The sequence below is a fragment of the Psammomys obesus genome, unplaced genomic scaffold (genome assembly GCF_907164565.1).
Source record: "Psammomys obesus unplaced genomic scaffold, mPsaObe1.curated_primary_1811, whole genome shotgun sequence".
Taxonomy (NCBI): Eukaryota; Metazoa; Chordata; class Mammalia; order Rodentia; family Muridae; genus Psammomys; species Psammomys obesus.
The window spans coordinates 1-14,985 of record NW_026593381.1 but is presented as its reverse complement, the minus strand read 5'-3'; the positions used below and the strand labels follow the sequence as shown (position 1 = coordinate 14,985).

The 14,985-nt window shown below is 39.6% G+C and overlaps 2 pseudogenes; both read left to right on the top strand.

Annotated features, from left to right (window-relative positions):
• The first annotated feature begins 956 nt into the window (after positions 1–956).
• LOC129684130 (60S ribosomal protein L27-like) lies at positions 957–10,837 on the top strand (annotated as a pseudogene).
• An 18-nt stretch (positions 10,838–10,855) lies between these two features.
• On the top strand, positions 10,856–11,528 carry LOC129684129 (calcium-independent phospholipase A2-gamma-like; annotated as a pseudogene).
• Positions 11,529–14,985: the final 3,457 nt, after the last annotated feature.

The following is a 14,985-nucleotide window of genomic DNA, read 5'->3' as shown; positions in this document are numbered from 1 at the left end:
TATAATACTTTCTATAATAATTATAATAACTCTTGAAATATTTGTGTCCAGTCGTTTGTTATATTATGCCTTTAAAAAAACCAACAAATTTTTCTTCAAGTAAAATTACCAAAAATTGTTTTATATTATAATCCAATGTGAGCCTTTTACTTTTTATTTTCTCTCCATTAAAATATGGACAAATTAACTGAAACACACTATTCTTTTTGGAAGACTCCCCCAACTCCTGTTATCTTCAAGTTTACTGCCCATCTAGGCCTCTAGTTATGTCCTAGTTGCTTTAGTTTCATTCATTACCTCTCATACCCACCAAGGAAGAGAACTGGGCTCCTTCTCCCCGCTGTGAGGGGGCTTCTGCATTGTCTCTTCTAAGAACTTTTAACGCTGTAATTCGGGTGAATAGAAACGACTCCTCTAAACTGGCTCTTCATCATGAGTCACAGGGTGCCGCACAATTTGCTTAATATGCCTTTTGTGTAAATTTGGGCTCATAGGCTCTGCTCTCACAGAAATTGTGAGACAAATGACTATTTATAAATTATGCGGACTGAGTGATGACACCGTAACATAAGTGGACAATGGCAGTCAAAACTCATTTGACTATGCGGAATAGTTCTGTTTTATTTCTCCTGCTTGGGCCTTCTGAAACTCTTGGCGTTCAATTCTCAGCTCCCGCAAACACTTCTCAGGCTTCCTCCACTTAGCCAACCTTGTTTCCAGACGCATGTGTTGGAAGTACTCAGTAAATATTTATTGAATGAATGAAAAGTTAATAATCATAGGAATTTCAACTATCAAGGCGGTTTTTATAAGGGAAAGTGAAGCCCAGATGAAAGTTTTGACCTACTTTTCTGGTAACCCCATTACTTAGAAAGTTGTATTCTAGTGATAAGAATCTGAAGAATACGTTCTTTCCTTTCTGTGGATGCCGACTGCTTGCTGTCGAGAGGGGCGAGTTCATGAGATCCGGGAGAGTGGTGCTGCTTCTGGCTCTACACAACACCGTCATCATGAAGAGCATTGATGATGGTACCTCAGACTGTCCTGCAGCCATGGCCTGATGGCCGGAATGCACCGCTATCCCCGAAAAGTGACAGCTGCCACAAGCAAGAAGGAAATCCCCAAGAGATCAAAGATCAAGTCCTTTGTGAAAGTTTCTAACTACAGTCACTGCGTGCCCTCAGGCTGCTCTGTAGACAGCCCCTTGGACAAATCTGTCAACAAGGATGTCTTCTTTAGAGACCCAGCTCTGAAATGCAAGGCTAGGAGGAAGGCAAAGGTTAAGTCTGAAGAACTGTACAGGACAGGGGAGAACAAATACTTTTTTCCAGAAGCTTCGCTTTTAGGGATATTTTTGTTTCCATCATTAAAAATTAAAAAAAGGAAAGAAAAATTAAAAAATACAATGGCAGAAAAGGGAGAAATCACTGAGCATTCCTGTAACAATATATCCACACTATCATTCATTAAATAATACCAAAATTTATCCTGCTATATTATAGATACTTCTAGAACATCAAACAAGATAGGATAAAAAGAAAACTTTATAATTTATAAAGTTTCTGAATAGTTTAATGTTTAATTTTTGATTCGTTTAGAAAATTAATAATGTATGTTAAAATTACTTCCTAGGTTCCATGAAGTGCTGAAAAGAAGGTATACTCTTGAATTCGGGTGAAATGTTCTGTAGACTTCTATTAGGTCCACTTGATTTAGGGCCTCTGTAAGTGCCCTTATTTCCCTGTTTAGCTTCTGTCTGGATGATCTGTCCCTTGGTGAGAGTGGAGTGTTGAAGTCTCCCACTATTAAGGTGTTGGGATCGGTGCGTGATTTCAGCTTTAATAATGTTTCATTTACAAATGTAGGTCGTCTTGTATTTAGGGCAAAAATTTTCAAAATTGTGATGTCCTTCTGGTGGAATTTTCCTTTGATGAGAAGGAAGTGCCCATCCTCATCTTTTTTGATTAAATTGGGTTGAAAGTCTATTTTATTAGATATTAGGATAGCTACCCCAGCTTTTTTTTTTGGATCCATTTGCTTGAAATACATTTTTTTTTTATTTTCACTATCAAATAAGTAGTATGTTGAATAGGTATGTAGAGAGTGAACAGCCTTGTCTTGTTCCTGATTTCAGTGGAATTGCTTTGAGTTTCTCTCTACTTAATTTGATGCTGGCTACAGCCTTGCTATAAATTGCCTTCATTATGTTTAGGTACTTTTTATCCATAAAATCTCCAAGACTTTTATCATGAAGGTTTTTTTTTGGGGGGGGAGGGGGTTGTGAAAGGCTTTTTAAGCAACCAATGAGATGATCATGTTTTTTTTTTTTCTTTCATGTGTTTATATTATAATGACTGATTTTTAATATGTTAAACTATTCTTTCATTTCTGGGATGAAGCTTACTTGATCATAGTGGATGATCTTTTTGATGTATTCTTTTTTTTCTTTTTATTAATTACACTTTATTCACTTTGTATCCCCCATAAGCCTCTCCCTCCTACCCTCCTAATTCCACCCTCCCATCCCCTTCTTCACGCATGCCCCTCCCTAAATCCACTGATAGGGGAGGTCCTCCTCTCCTTCCTTCTGATCTTAGCCTATCAGATCCCATCAGGAGTAACTGCATTGTCATCTTCTGTGGCCTGGTAAGGCTGCTCCCCACTCAGAGGGAGATGATCAAAGAGCAGGCCAATCAGATTATGTCAGAGGCAGTCCCTCTTCCCATTACTATGTAACCCACTTGTTTGTAAGTATTTAATTGAGCATTTTTGCATTTATGTTCTTGAGAAAAATTGGTCTACATTTTTTGTTTGTTATCTCTTATCCAGTAAACTCTCACAATTTTAAGTAACTGACGAAGTTGAGCTTTCAGTTCATACCCTTGTATCTTAACTGTGCTGACAAGTCATGGCATAATTTTTTGGAGGGGAGTTTTCTAATCACCTGTTCTAACTCCCCCCCCCAAACCACACAAAGACCTACAGATTTATTAAACAAGCTTTAAGGCACCAGAGCTTGGCAGATATGATCTATTTTAACCCTCTATGCTAGTCTGGCTGCTTCCCCAGCATACTCTCCAAATTGCTTTCATATTGGTCCTGCCTGGGCTGCTCTGCTCAATCAGGTCAGTTCTCCTGGCCATGTCCTTTCTCTCCCTCTTTTTTTGTCTTCTCCCCTTCCTTCTCTCTCCTCTACCTCTGGGTCCCTGACCCCCCCAGCTCGACCAGAAATCCAGCCTCCCTGTCTCCTCTGTCCAGTAACTGACTGTTTAGCTTCCTTATTAACCAATCGTATAATTGGGAGCAAAGTTTACAGAACATTGATCACTGAATGTGACAGTGCCCACACACAGACTGCAGCCAGATCTCAGGGCCCAGAGTTCAGCGTCTGAACACACAGCAAGCACGCCAGCCCAACACTCTTCCCATTCATCCTTGCCATAGTCCATACAAGCCACAAATTACAGGATTTGAACAGAAATTACTCAAATATTAGCCTTCATATTGACAAACTAAGGCAAACAAAAGCAAAGAAAGGAAGGTAAGGAAACCGTCATTGTAACAGGTGACAGAAGGGGAAAACATTTTTTGTATAATCAGCTTTTAGGTTGCCATGAATCTAGCTAAGCTATTCTGTAATGTAAGGACATCATTTAATGTGTTCAATTTCTCTTATGAATCGTTACTCACTTAGAGCCCAAAAGACTTCTTTAATTTACAAAATTATACATTTAATAGGTACTCCAAACATTTTGATCTAATGACTGGTTGTTTTTAACCAAACTATTTCAATAAATGTCTTTTCCTTTATTTGTTGTTGTTATACGTAATCCCAAAATATAAAAATATAATTAAAAGAGAAATATCTTGTGCAGGTAATTGTAACTACTGTAAGTGTGTGAGTGCAGCAGCAATGTCATACCCAGAAGGCAGTATTTCATAGCATTTTTTTCCATCCTTGGAGATACTGACAATTGATGACTAATGACGGTAAAAGTCACATTATTTTGGGGGTGGGATTGGCCACTGGGAGGTGCCCATAGTACAGTGGATGGTCTCACACCAATGTATATATAGTCAACATTAATTGAACCTGGTGGGTTAAACATGAATGAGAAAATAGATAAATAAATTAAAATTAAGTTGTTAATTTGTTAAAGTTAATATATGTTGGAATGTTTTGGTGGGGTTGGAAGGGAGAGTGGAAGGTATATATATATATTAGCAATATTTACCGTATACATCTATCAATTTTCAGAGAAGATAAAAATATTATCAAAATGAAATGTCAAAGTAAAATAATACATAAAATTTCTGCTTAAGAAGAGCTGTTTAATTTCTCATGATAAAGAGATATCTTGAAACTCAAGAAAATATTGAAGTAAGAGTCTGCATGTATGCACCACACAGATCACAGGTCTTTCTCTGCCAGCCTGTTAACATATCTCTTCCTTATTTGTTCATGCAACACACTTTTATTTTGAACCTGCTGTCATGCCATACACTGGATACAATTCCCAGAATATGACAAAGAAACAAGAAATGCCAAATTTGAGTCTTATATTGGTGGGAAACAGAAAATTCAATGAAGACTAGAAGCTCAGAGTACTCACTATTCTGCTAGAAGTATTTTAAGAGAGTAAAAGTGACATCAGATAGTCTAGTATAAAGATATGCAAGAAAAGCTTCATAAAGAAAAGACAGTGTGGATCTGGGAATCTTGTGGAAAAGTTGGGGGAAGGATAGAGAGACCCGAATGGGACAAGAACTCCACAAGAAGACCAAGAGAGTCAGCTAGCCCATGAGGGGTCACAGAATCTGAACCACCAACTTAAGTGCATGCATGGACTGGACCTAGGCCCTACACCTTTGGAGCTGATGGACAGCTTGGTCTTCATGTGGGTCCCTCGGCAACTGGAGAGGGGGCTGTCATTGACACGGATGCAGTTGCCTGCTGTTGGATCCTTATCCTCTCCCTGGGCAGCCTTATCTGGCCTCAGTGGAAAAGGACATGCCTACTCCTGATGTGACATAAAGTGGTGGGCTTGAGAGCAGGTGGAAGGGGGGACCTCTTCCCTGAGAGGAAGGGGAGGGTGGAATGGGGAAAAGGATGGGAGAATGGCCCTGGAAGGAGGGGAGGCTGAGATCGGTATATATAGTGAATAAATAAACAAAGTAAAGAGAAAAGAAAGAAAAGACATTGACTTGAACCAAATATGAAAGTCAGCTAGTAAGCCCATTAAAGTTTGGGAGTAGGGTGAGCAGCATGAGGCATAGTTACAGAATACAGCACAGCCACTTTGATTAAAGCATATGTTGATGGAATGGCAACGGTGAGATTTAAAAAAAAACAAAACAGCAATATTCTGGAGAGTCTCATAAGGCACTCAAAAGTGGTTTATGGAAATCTCTAATGAACAGTTCAAAATAGTTGCTAAAGACACAACTTTGATTATTTCCAGCCATCTACTCCTTTTTGGTGTGTCTGCTTCTTCTTTTTCTAGGGTTTTTAAGTGAACCATTAAGTTGCTTGAATGTGCTGTCTCGAATTTCTTCTTGAAGGCACTTAGTGCTATGAACTCTTATGAATTTGCCTTCATTGTGTCCCACAAGTTTGGGTATGTTGTGTCTTCATTTTCATTGAGTTCTAGGAAGATTTTAATTTCTTTATTTCTTCCCTGACCCAGTTGTCTTTTAGTAGCAAGTTGTTCAGTTTCCATGTATGTGTAGGCTTTTTGCTATTTCTGTTGTTGTTGAGGTCCAGCTTTATTCCATGGTGATCAGACAGGATACAAGGGATTATTTCAATCTTCTTGTATTTGTTGAGGCTTGCTTTGTGACCAACTATGTGGTCTATTTTGGAGAAGGTTCCATGAGGTGCTGAGAAGGTAAATTCTTTTGTGTTTGGGTGTAAGGTTCTGTAAATGTCTGTTAGGTCCATTTGATTCATGACCTCTGTTAGAGATATTGTTTCTTTGTTTAATTTCTGTTTAGCTGACCTGTCCTTTGTTGAGAGTGGGGTGTTGAAGTCTCCCACTATTAGTGTGTGGGGATCTATGTGTGGTTTAAGTTTTATCAATGTTTCTTTCACAAATGTGGGTGCCCTTGTATTTGGGGCATGGATGTTCAGGATTGTGATGTCTTCTTGGTGGAATTTTCCCTTGATGAGTATGAAGTGTCCTTCCCCATCTCTTTTGATTAATTTTGATTGAAAGTCTATTTTATTAGGAAATAATCAAACTCAGGGCTGAAATTAATCAGTTAGAAACAAATAAAACAATTTAAAGAATCAATGAAACCAAGAGCTGGTTCTTTGAGAAAATCAACAAGATAGACAAACCCTTAGCCAAGCTAACTAAAAGGCAGAGAGACACCACGCAAATCAACAAAATCAGAAATGAAAAGGGGGACATAAATACAGACACTGAGGAAATCCAAACAATCATTAGGACTTACTTCAAAAGTCTATATGCCAAATTTAAATTTGAAAATATAAACAAAATGGACAATTTTCTTGATCGATTTGACTTACCAAAGCTGAATCAGGACCAGGTAAATCAATTAAATAGTCCTATATCCCCCAAAGAAATAGAAGCGGTCATCAAAAGTCTCCCAACCAAAAAAGAGCCCAGGACCAGATGGCTTCAGCGCAGAATTCTACCATACCTTCAAAGAAGAGCTAACACCAATTCTCTTCAAAATATTCCACAAAATAGAAACAGAAGGAACATTACCAAACTCATTCTATGAAACCACAGTCACCTTGGTACCTAAACCTCACAAAGACTCAACAAAGAAAGAGAATTTCAGGCCAATCTCCTTTATGAACATTGATGCAAAAATACTCAACAAAATACTGGCAAACCGAATACAAGAACACATCAAAGATATCATCCACCATGACCAAGTAGGCTTCATCCCAGGTATGCAGGGGTGGTTCAATATACGGAAATCCATCAATGTGATCTACCATATTAACAAACTGAAAGAAAAAAACCACATGATAATCTCCCTAGATGCTGAAAAAGCATTTGACAAAATCCAACATCCATTCATATTTAAAGTATTGGAGAGATCAGGGATACAAGGCACATATCTAAACATAGTAAAGGCGATATAGAGCAAGCCTATAGCCAACATCAAACTGAATGGAGAGAAACTTAAAGCAATCCCACTGAAATCAGAGACAAGACAAGGCTGCCCACTCTCTCCATATCTCTTCAACATAGTGCTGGAAGTCCTTGCTAGAGCAATAAGACAGTTGAAGGAGATCAAGGGGATACAGATTGGAAAGGAAGAAGTCAAATTATCACTATTTGCAGATGATATGATAATATACGTGAGTGACCCCAAAAACTCTACCAGGGAACACCTACAGCTGATAAACACCTTCAGCAAAGTGGCTGGATACAAAATTAACTCAAAAAAATCAGTAGCACTCCTGTATACAAAAGACAAAAGGGCTGAGAAAGAAATTAAGGAAACAACACCCTTCACAATAGCCACAAACGACATACGGTACCTCGGAGTAACCCTAACCAAGGAAGTCAAAGACTTGTATGAAAAAAATTTCAAGTCTCTGAAGAAAGAATTACAAGAAGATATCAGAAGATGGAAAGATCTCCCATGCTCATGGCTTGGCAGGATTAACATAGTAAAAATGGCCATCTTACCATCAAAAACAATCTACAGATTCAATGCAATTCCATCAAATTACCAACACAATTCTTTACAGACCTGGAAAGAAAAATTCTCAACTTCATATGGAATAGCAAGAAACCCAAAATTGCTAAAACAGTCCTCCAAAATAAAAGATCTTCTGGAGGTATCTCCATCCCTGATCTTAAGTTGTACTATAGAGCACCAGTTTTAAAAACTGCATGGTACTGGCATAGAAACAGAATGGTGGATCAATGGAACCGAACAGAGGACCCAGAAATAAACCCACACACTTATGGGCACCTGATCTTTGACAAAGACACCAAAACCATACAATGGAAAAAAGATAGCATCTTCAACAAATGGTGCTGGTCCAACTGGATGTCTACATGTAGAAAAATAAAAATAGATCCATACTTATCACCCTGCACAAAACTGAAGTCCAAGTGGATCAAAGACCTCAACATAAAACCAGACACATTAAATCGGCTAGAAAGAAAAGTGGGGAATACCCTAGAACTCATTGGTACAGGAGAAAACTTCCTGAACAGAACACCAACAGCACAGGCTCTAAGAGCAACAATCAATAAATGGGATCTCATGAAACTGAAAAGCTTCTGCAAAGCAAAGGACACCGTCATCAAAACAAAGCAACTGCCTACAGATTGGGAAAGAATCTTCACCAACCCTTTATCTGACAGAGGACTTACATCCAGTATATATAAAGAACTAGAGCAGCCTTACCAGGCCACGGTAGAGGACAATGCAGCCTCATTTTAAAAATAGATTTTTAAAATACTTCATAGACATTTTAAATGAATTTACCTAAAAACTTTACATGTACTGTTTTAATATTAAACCTAGAGAAACACTATAATCTTCAGAATAAAGTGACTCTAGGGGAAGAGACAAAAATAAAGGTACCAACTAATTTTCCATAAGTATATCTGCTCTGGGAGGAGGCTTAGTATAACAGGGGCAACCATCTAGGAGGAAGCCATAATGGTTCTCCAAGGGTCACTAGTTGCAAGCCATGCGTGTTTTATGCCTTAAAAGATAGGATCTGAGTAAAAGTCTGTTAACTAATTTTTAAAAGCAAGAACACAAATTCGGGGCACTGCCTCTGCTGTTTTGCTGTGGAGATTGGGGTACACAGTCCTCCGAGATTCATTCCCCAGTCTGGTTGTCAGAGCCATGTAGAAAGCTTGACATGAGTCGCACAAGGAACAACTCCAACAAGATGCAGCACAAATCCACGAGTGCCATTTTTTCTCTGGCTCCCTCAGTCAATCCCCAGCTCTTCCATAGGACTCCCTGAGCTCTGTCTAATGTTTGGCTGTGGGTCTCTGCATCAGTTTTTATCAGCTGTTAACTGAAGCCTATCGGAGGAGTTATGCCAGGCTTCTGTCTGCAAGCATATCACAGTAACATTAATAGTGTTAGGGACTGATTCTTTCTTAAGGGCTAGGTCTCAGGAAGGCCAGTCATTGGTTGGCCATTTTCAATCTTTGCTCCATCTTTGTCCCTGCACATTTTATAGGCAGGACAAATTTTGGGCCTAAGGTTCTGTAGGTGTCTTGGTATCCTTATACCTCCATGAGAAGTCCTGCCAGGCTCCAGGAGGTGGCCATTTCAGGCTCCATATCTGAAGCTGCTGGGGTCTCAGCTAGGGTGACTCCCACAGACCTCCTGGGGCCTACCATAACCCAGGTTTCTGGCAAGTCCCAGAGATGGCCCCCAGCTCTGATTTCTGTTTTCTCACCAGGGCCTCACTCCTAATTGTGACCCCTGCTTCCCTCTCCCTCCTCTCTCCTCCCCAGTTCCTTCCCTCCATCCACCTAGACTGCCTATTTTACTTCCCCTTCTGAATGAGAGTCAAGCACCCTCCCTGGGGACATCCTTCTTACTTAGCTTCCTTGGGTCTGTGGATTGTAGTATGGTTATCCTGTACCTTTTTTTTCTTTTCCCAACTGATCACTTTAATAGTTTATTTTTGTTGATAAGAATATTTTCTCAGTAAAATGCAACCGTTGATTTTCTAACAGTAAATGATACAGTAGCATTTTATCTGTAAAGAGTGAACATTATCTTAAAACTTCAAGAGAAAAGTTAGCTCATTGAAAATTCGTCAATCTTTTTGAATAGAAAACTGTGCCCAATTCTTTCATATTTTAAACATAAGTTTACTTTACTAAATAAAATCCCATTTTCTACATCTCTTCAAATGATATTGCAATGAAAGATTAACACATGGATTTTAGATACACCTAGTGAAACACCAAGCAGTGTGAAAGTAAAAAGAAATCACCTTTTGACATGAAATCAAAATCAACAGTCAGATGAATCCCACAGGATTGAAATGACTAAAAGCAAAGCATAAAGCACAACACTTTCAATTTTTTGTTTGGCGCGCGCGCGCGCGCACACACACACACACACATATATATATATATATATATATATATTTGTTATAGTTTATTCACTTTGTATCCCCTCTGTAGCCCCCTCCTCCATCTCCTCCCAATCCCAACCTCCCTCCCTCTTCTTCTCTTATGCCCCTCCCCCAGTCCAATGATAGGAGAGGTTCTCCTTCCCTTCCATCTGATCCTAGTCTATCAGGTCTCATCAGGAGTGGCTTCTTTATCTTCCTCTGTGGACTGGTAAGGCTGCTCCCCACTCAGATGGAGGTGATCAAAGAGCCAGCCAGTGAGTTCATGTCAGAGATGGTCCCTGTTCCTCCTTTTGGGGAACCCTCTTGGAGACTGAGCTGCCATGGCTACTTCTGTGCAGGGGTTTTAAGTTATTTCTGTGCATCCCCTGTGCCCAGATTTTTTGGTTCTGTTGCTCTCCTTGTGGAGCTCCTGTTCCCTCCAGGTCTTTCTATCTCCCCCTTCTTTCATAAGATTCCCTGCACTCTGCAGAAAGTTTGGCACAAATATTAATACACTTTCAAACATCAAACAATTTACGACCAGTAGATACTAAAACCAATTAGCATAGTGATAAAATGAGTAAAGTTTTGAACATCTTCCCATATAGCTTCCTTAAGCAAACATATCTTCTGTGGGGTGCGAGCAGATCAAGACATTACCTGTTTCAGGGTTTCCCGGATTCACAGAAGGCTCATGGTAAAGCACTTGGTTCCTCATTAAAAGAAGTCGATTCATCAGCTCTTTGATTACATCTTCCGTGTAAGCACAGGGGCCATATTAGCATTTATGCTGGGATTGTTTCACATGCCACTGGATGAATGTGAGGAACTCTATTGAAAACTGGGCTCAGATGTATTCTTTCAGAACATCATTGTCGGGACTGTCAAAATGAGTGGGAACCATGCATTTTATGACAATCAAATGTGGGAAAAGATCCTTAAGGATAGAATGGGGTCTGCATTAATGATTGAAACAGCTCGAGACCCAGCAGGTCCCAAGGTATGCTCTAAGTACTGTACTAAACAGAGGACTATCACCCAAAGCCTTTGAGTTCAGAAACTACAGTCATTTTCCTGGCATTAACTCGCACTATTTAGGAGGCTGTCAGTATAAAATGTGGCAGGCCATTAGAGCCTCATCAGCTGCTCCAAGCTACTTTGCAGATATGCTCTGGGGAATGGTCTTCATCAAGAAAGAGGTTTGCTTCTGAAAAACCCTGCAGCCCTGGCCATGCATGCGTGTAAATGTATCTGGCGAGATGCCCCATTAGAGTGCACAGTATCCCTGGGCACAGGACGGTGTGAGAGTGTTGTGAGGAATACTGCAGCATACACAAGCCTGAAGACCAAGCTCTCTAGCATTACCAGCTGTGCTATAGCTACAGAGGAAGTCCATATAATGCTTGGTCGTGACTTTATGGCTAATATACACTTATAAAGGAGTATATACCATGCTTTCTGGATCTGGGATACCTCAATCAGGATGGTCTTTTCTACTTCCATCCACTTGCCTGCAAATTTCATGATGTCCCTGTTTATAATAGCTGAGTAGTATTCCATAATCTAAATATACCACATTTCTTTATCCATTCTTTGGTTGAGGGACATGTAGGTTGTTTCCAATTTTGGAATATTATGAATAAAGCTGCTATGAATATAGTTGAGCAAGTGTCCTTTTGGTATGGTGGAGCATCTTTTGGGTATATGGCCAAGAGTATACATAGCTGGTTCTTGAGGTAGAACTACTCATAATTTCATCGAAACTGCCAGATTGATTTCCACAGTGGCTGTACAAGTTTGTACTTTCACCAGCAATGGAGGAGTGTTCCTGTTTCTTCACAACCTCACTAGCATGTGCCATCTCTTGATTTTTTGCTTATAGCCATCCTGATGGACAGAATCTCAGAATTGTTATGGCTTCATTTCCCTTATGACTCAGGAAGTTGAACATTTCTTTAAGTGTGTCTTGGTCATGAGAGATACCTGTATTGAGAATTTTCTGTTTAGCTCTGTACCTCATTTTTAGTTGGGTTATTTCATTTTTGGTCTCTAATTTCTTGAGTTCTTCATTTATTTAGACCTTATCCCTTTACTGAACGCAAGGTTAGTGAAGAGTTTTTTCCATTCTGTTGGCTGCCATTTTGTCCTATTGATAGTGTCCTTTGCCTTATAGAAGCTTTCCAGTTTCATGAGGTTCAATTTATTACTTTTTGATCTTAGAGCCTGAGCTGTTGGTGTTCTTTGTAGGAAGGTTTCTCTTGTGGCAAAGAGCTCAAAGATATTCCCCTATTTCTCTTCTACTAGATTTACTGTATCTGATTTTATGCTGAGGACTTTGATCCAATTGGCCTTGAGCTTGTGCAGGGTGATAAATATGTCTGCATGACATATGCCCAGACCCTTCTAGCTTTTAGTGTCTCTGTTGAGAAGTCGGATGTAATTCTGATAGGTCTGCCTTTATATGGTACTTGTCCTTTTTTTCCTTGCAGCTTTTAATATTCTATTGTTGTTGTTGTTGTTGTTGTTCTGTACATTTAGTGTTTTGATTAATATGTGGTGAGAGGATTTTCTTTTCTGGTCCTATTTGGTGTTCTGTAAACTCATATCTTTATTTAGGTTGGGAAAATTATCTTCTACAATTTTGTTGAAATATTTTCTGGTCCTTGGAGCTAGGAATCTTTTCTTTCTTCTATTCCTATTATTCTTATGTTTTGTCTTGTCATAGTGTCCTGACTTTTTGTATGTTTTGTGTCAGAACCTTTTTAAGACTTAACATTTTGTTTGACCGAGGTATTGATTTACTCAACTTTATTATCTTTGCCTGAGATTCTCTCCTCCTTATGTATTCTGGAGGTGATGTTTACATCTGTAGCTACTGTTTTCTTCCCTAAGTTTTCTGTCTCCAGGAATCACTCAGTTTTTTGTTGTCTTTATAGTTTTTATTTCCATTTTCAGGTCTTGAATCATTTTATTCATTTCCTTCACCTGTTTGATTGTATTTTCTTGCATTTCTTTGTTTAGTTTTTTACAATTTATTCACTTTGTATAACAGTTGTAGCCCCCTGCCTCATCTCTTCCCTGCCCCTACCTCCCTTCCTTTCCCCCAAGTCCCCTCCCCTCATTCTTTGATAAGGAACTACTCCTCTTCTTCTGCTGACCTACCCTGACCTACTCTCTGACCCAGGTCTCATCAGTACTGCCTGGATCCTCTTACTCTGTGGCCGAGTAAGGCAACCCAGCCAGAAGGAACTGATCAAAAATCAGGCAACCTAGTTCATGTCAGAGACTGCCCCTGATCCCATTACTAGACTGATCTCAAGCTGTACTATAGAGCAACAGTAATAAAAAATAGCATGGTTCTGGCATAGAAACAAGCTTGCAGATCAAAGACCCAGAAATAAACTCACACACCTATGGACACCTGATTTTTGATAAAGAAGCCAAAACCATACAATAGAAGAAAAGAGAGCATCTTCAACAAATGGTGCTGGTCTAACTGGATGTCTACCTGTAGAAAAATGCAAATATATCCATGCCTATCACCCCGAACAAAACTAAAGTCCAAGTGGATCAAAGACCTCTACATAAAACCAGACACACTAAACCTGTTAGAAGAAAAAGTGGGGAAGAGCCTTGAGCTCACTGGCACAGGAGACAACTTCCTGAACAGAACACCAACAGCATAGGCTCTAACATCAATAGTCAATAAATGGGACCTCATGAAACTGAAAAGCTTCTGAAAAGCAAAGCCCATTGTCAACAGAATAAAAGGTCAGCCTATAGACTGGGAGACCTTCACCAATCCTATGCCATTAAAGAATTTGTTTCCTCTTTAAAGTCTCTATCTTTTTATTGTATTTTCCTGTATTTTTTTTTTAAAAAAAGGGATCTATTAGGTTTCTCTTTAAAGGCCATTATCATCTTCATAAGAACACATTTAAGATAATTTTCTTATATTTCACCTGTGTTAGGATATCCAGGGCTTGTTGTATTAGGACAGTTGTGTTCTTGTGCCACCATATTGCCCTGGGCTTTAGCTATCTAGTTGCCCCTGGTTTTGGATGCCTGTGCCTATGGCTGCACGCCTTTTTGGGAAGACAGACAGAGCCCTGGGCTGGAGGCTAGTTGTTTCTGGACTCCAGCAGCCATCCTTGGGAAGGCAGATAAAGCCATGGGCCAGTCCTGGGACCAGCTGTCCCTGCTACCCAGAAGGTCTCTTTGGGAAGAGAGCCCTGGGCTGGGAGCTGGGTGTCCCTGGGGACTGGTAGGCTTCCTCGGGAAGGTGGGTGGAGCCCTGGGCCGGAGGCTAGATGTTGCTGGTATCCCATCATGCCTCCCTGGGAACATGGCTAGAGCCACTTTTCTCTTTTTAAAAACAACTTCTGGAACAGCCTGTTGCTTGCCCAGTCACAGCATCTTAAGATTAGCTTTAGGAAGAAAATCTTCCTGTCTGGGCTGGATCTGCTCCACCAGGCCACATTCTTTCTCTCCGTCTTTCCCTCTTTCTTCTTCTGTCTTCTTCATTCATATTAAATTTTAACACTGACTTAATGATAAATATGTTTTTCAAAATAAAGGCATCTTGTAACCGAATAGTCTCATGAGCTAAGAAAAAATTTACTTATGATTATAATGCGGCATCAGGAAATCATGAAAACAAGTAATATAAAACCAATGAAAATTAATCATAAATATAAAAGAAGTAAAAATAAACCATTATAATACTATGGGGAGATTAAAATATTATCCCCACATCTGCTGTTATCAACCCTATTACCAGGATGATGTGTGCTTAGGTTCTGAATATTAAAATCATGTGGCACTTTCTTTCAGGGTGATACTCACTTCTCCTTCCTTCCTTCCTTCCTTCCTTCCTTCCTTCCTTCCTTCCTTCC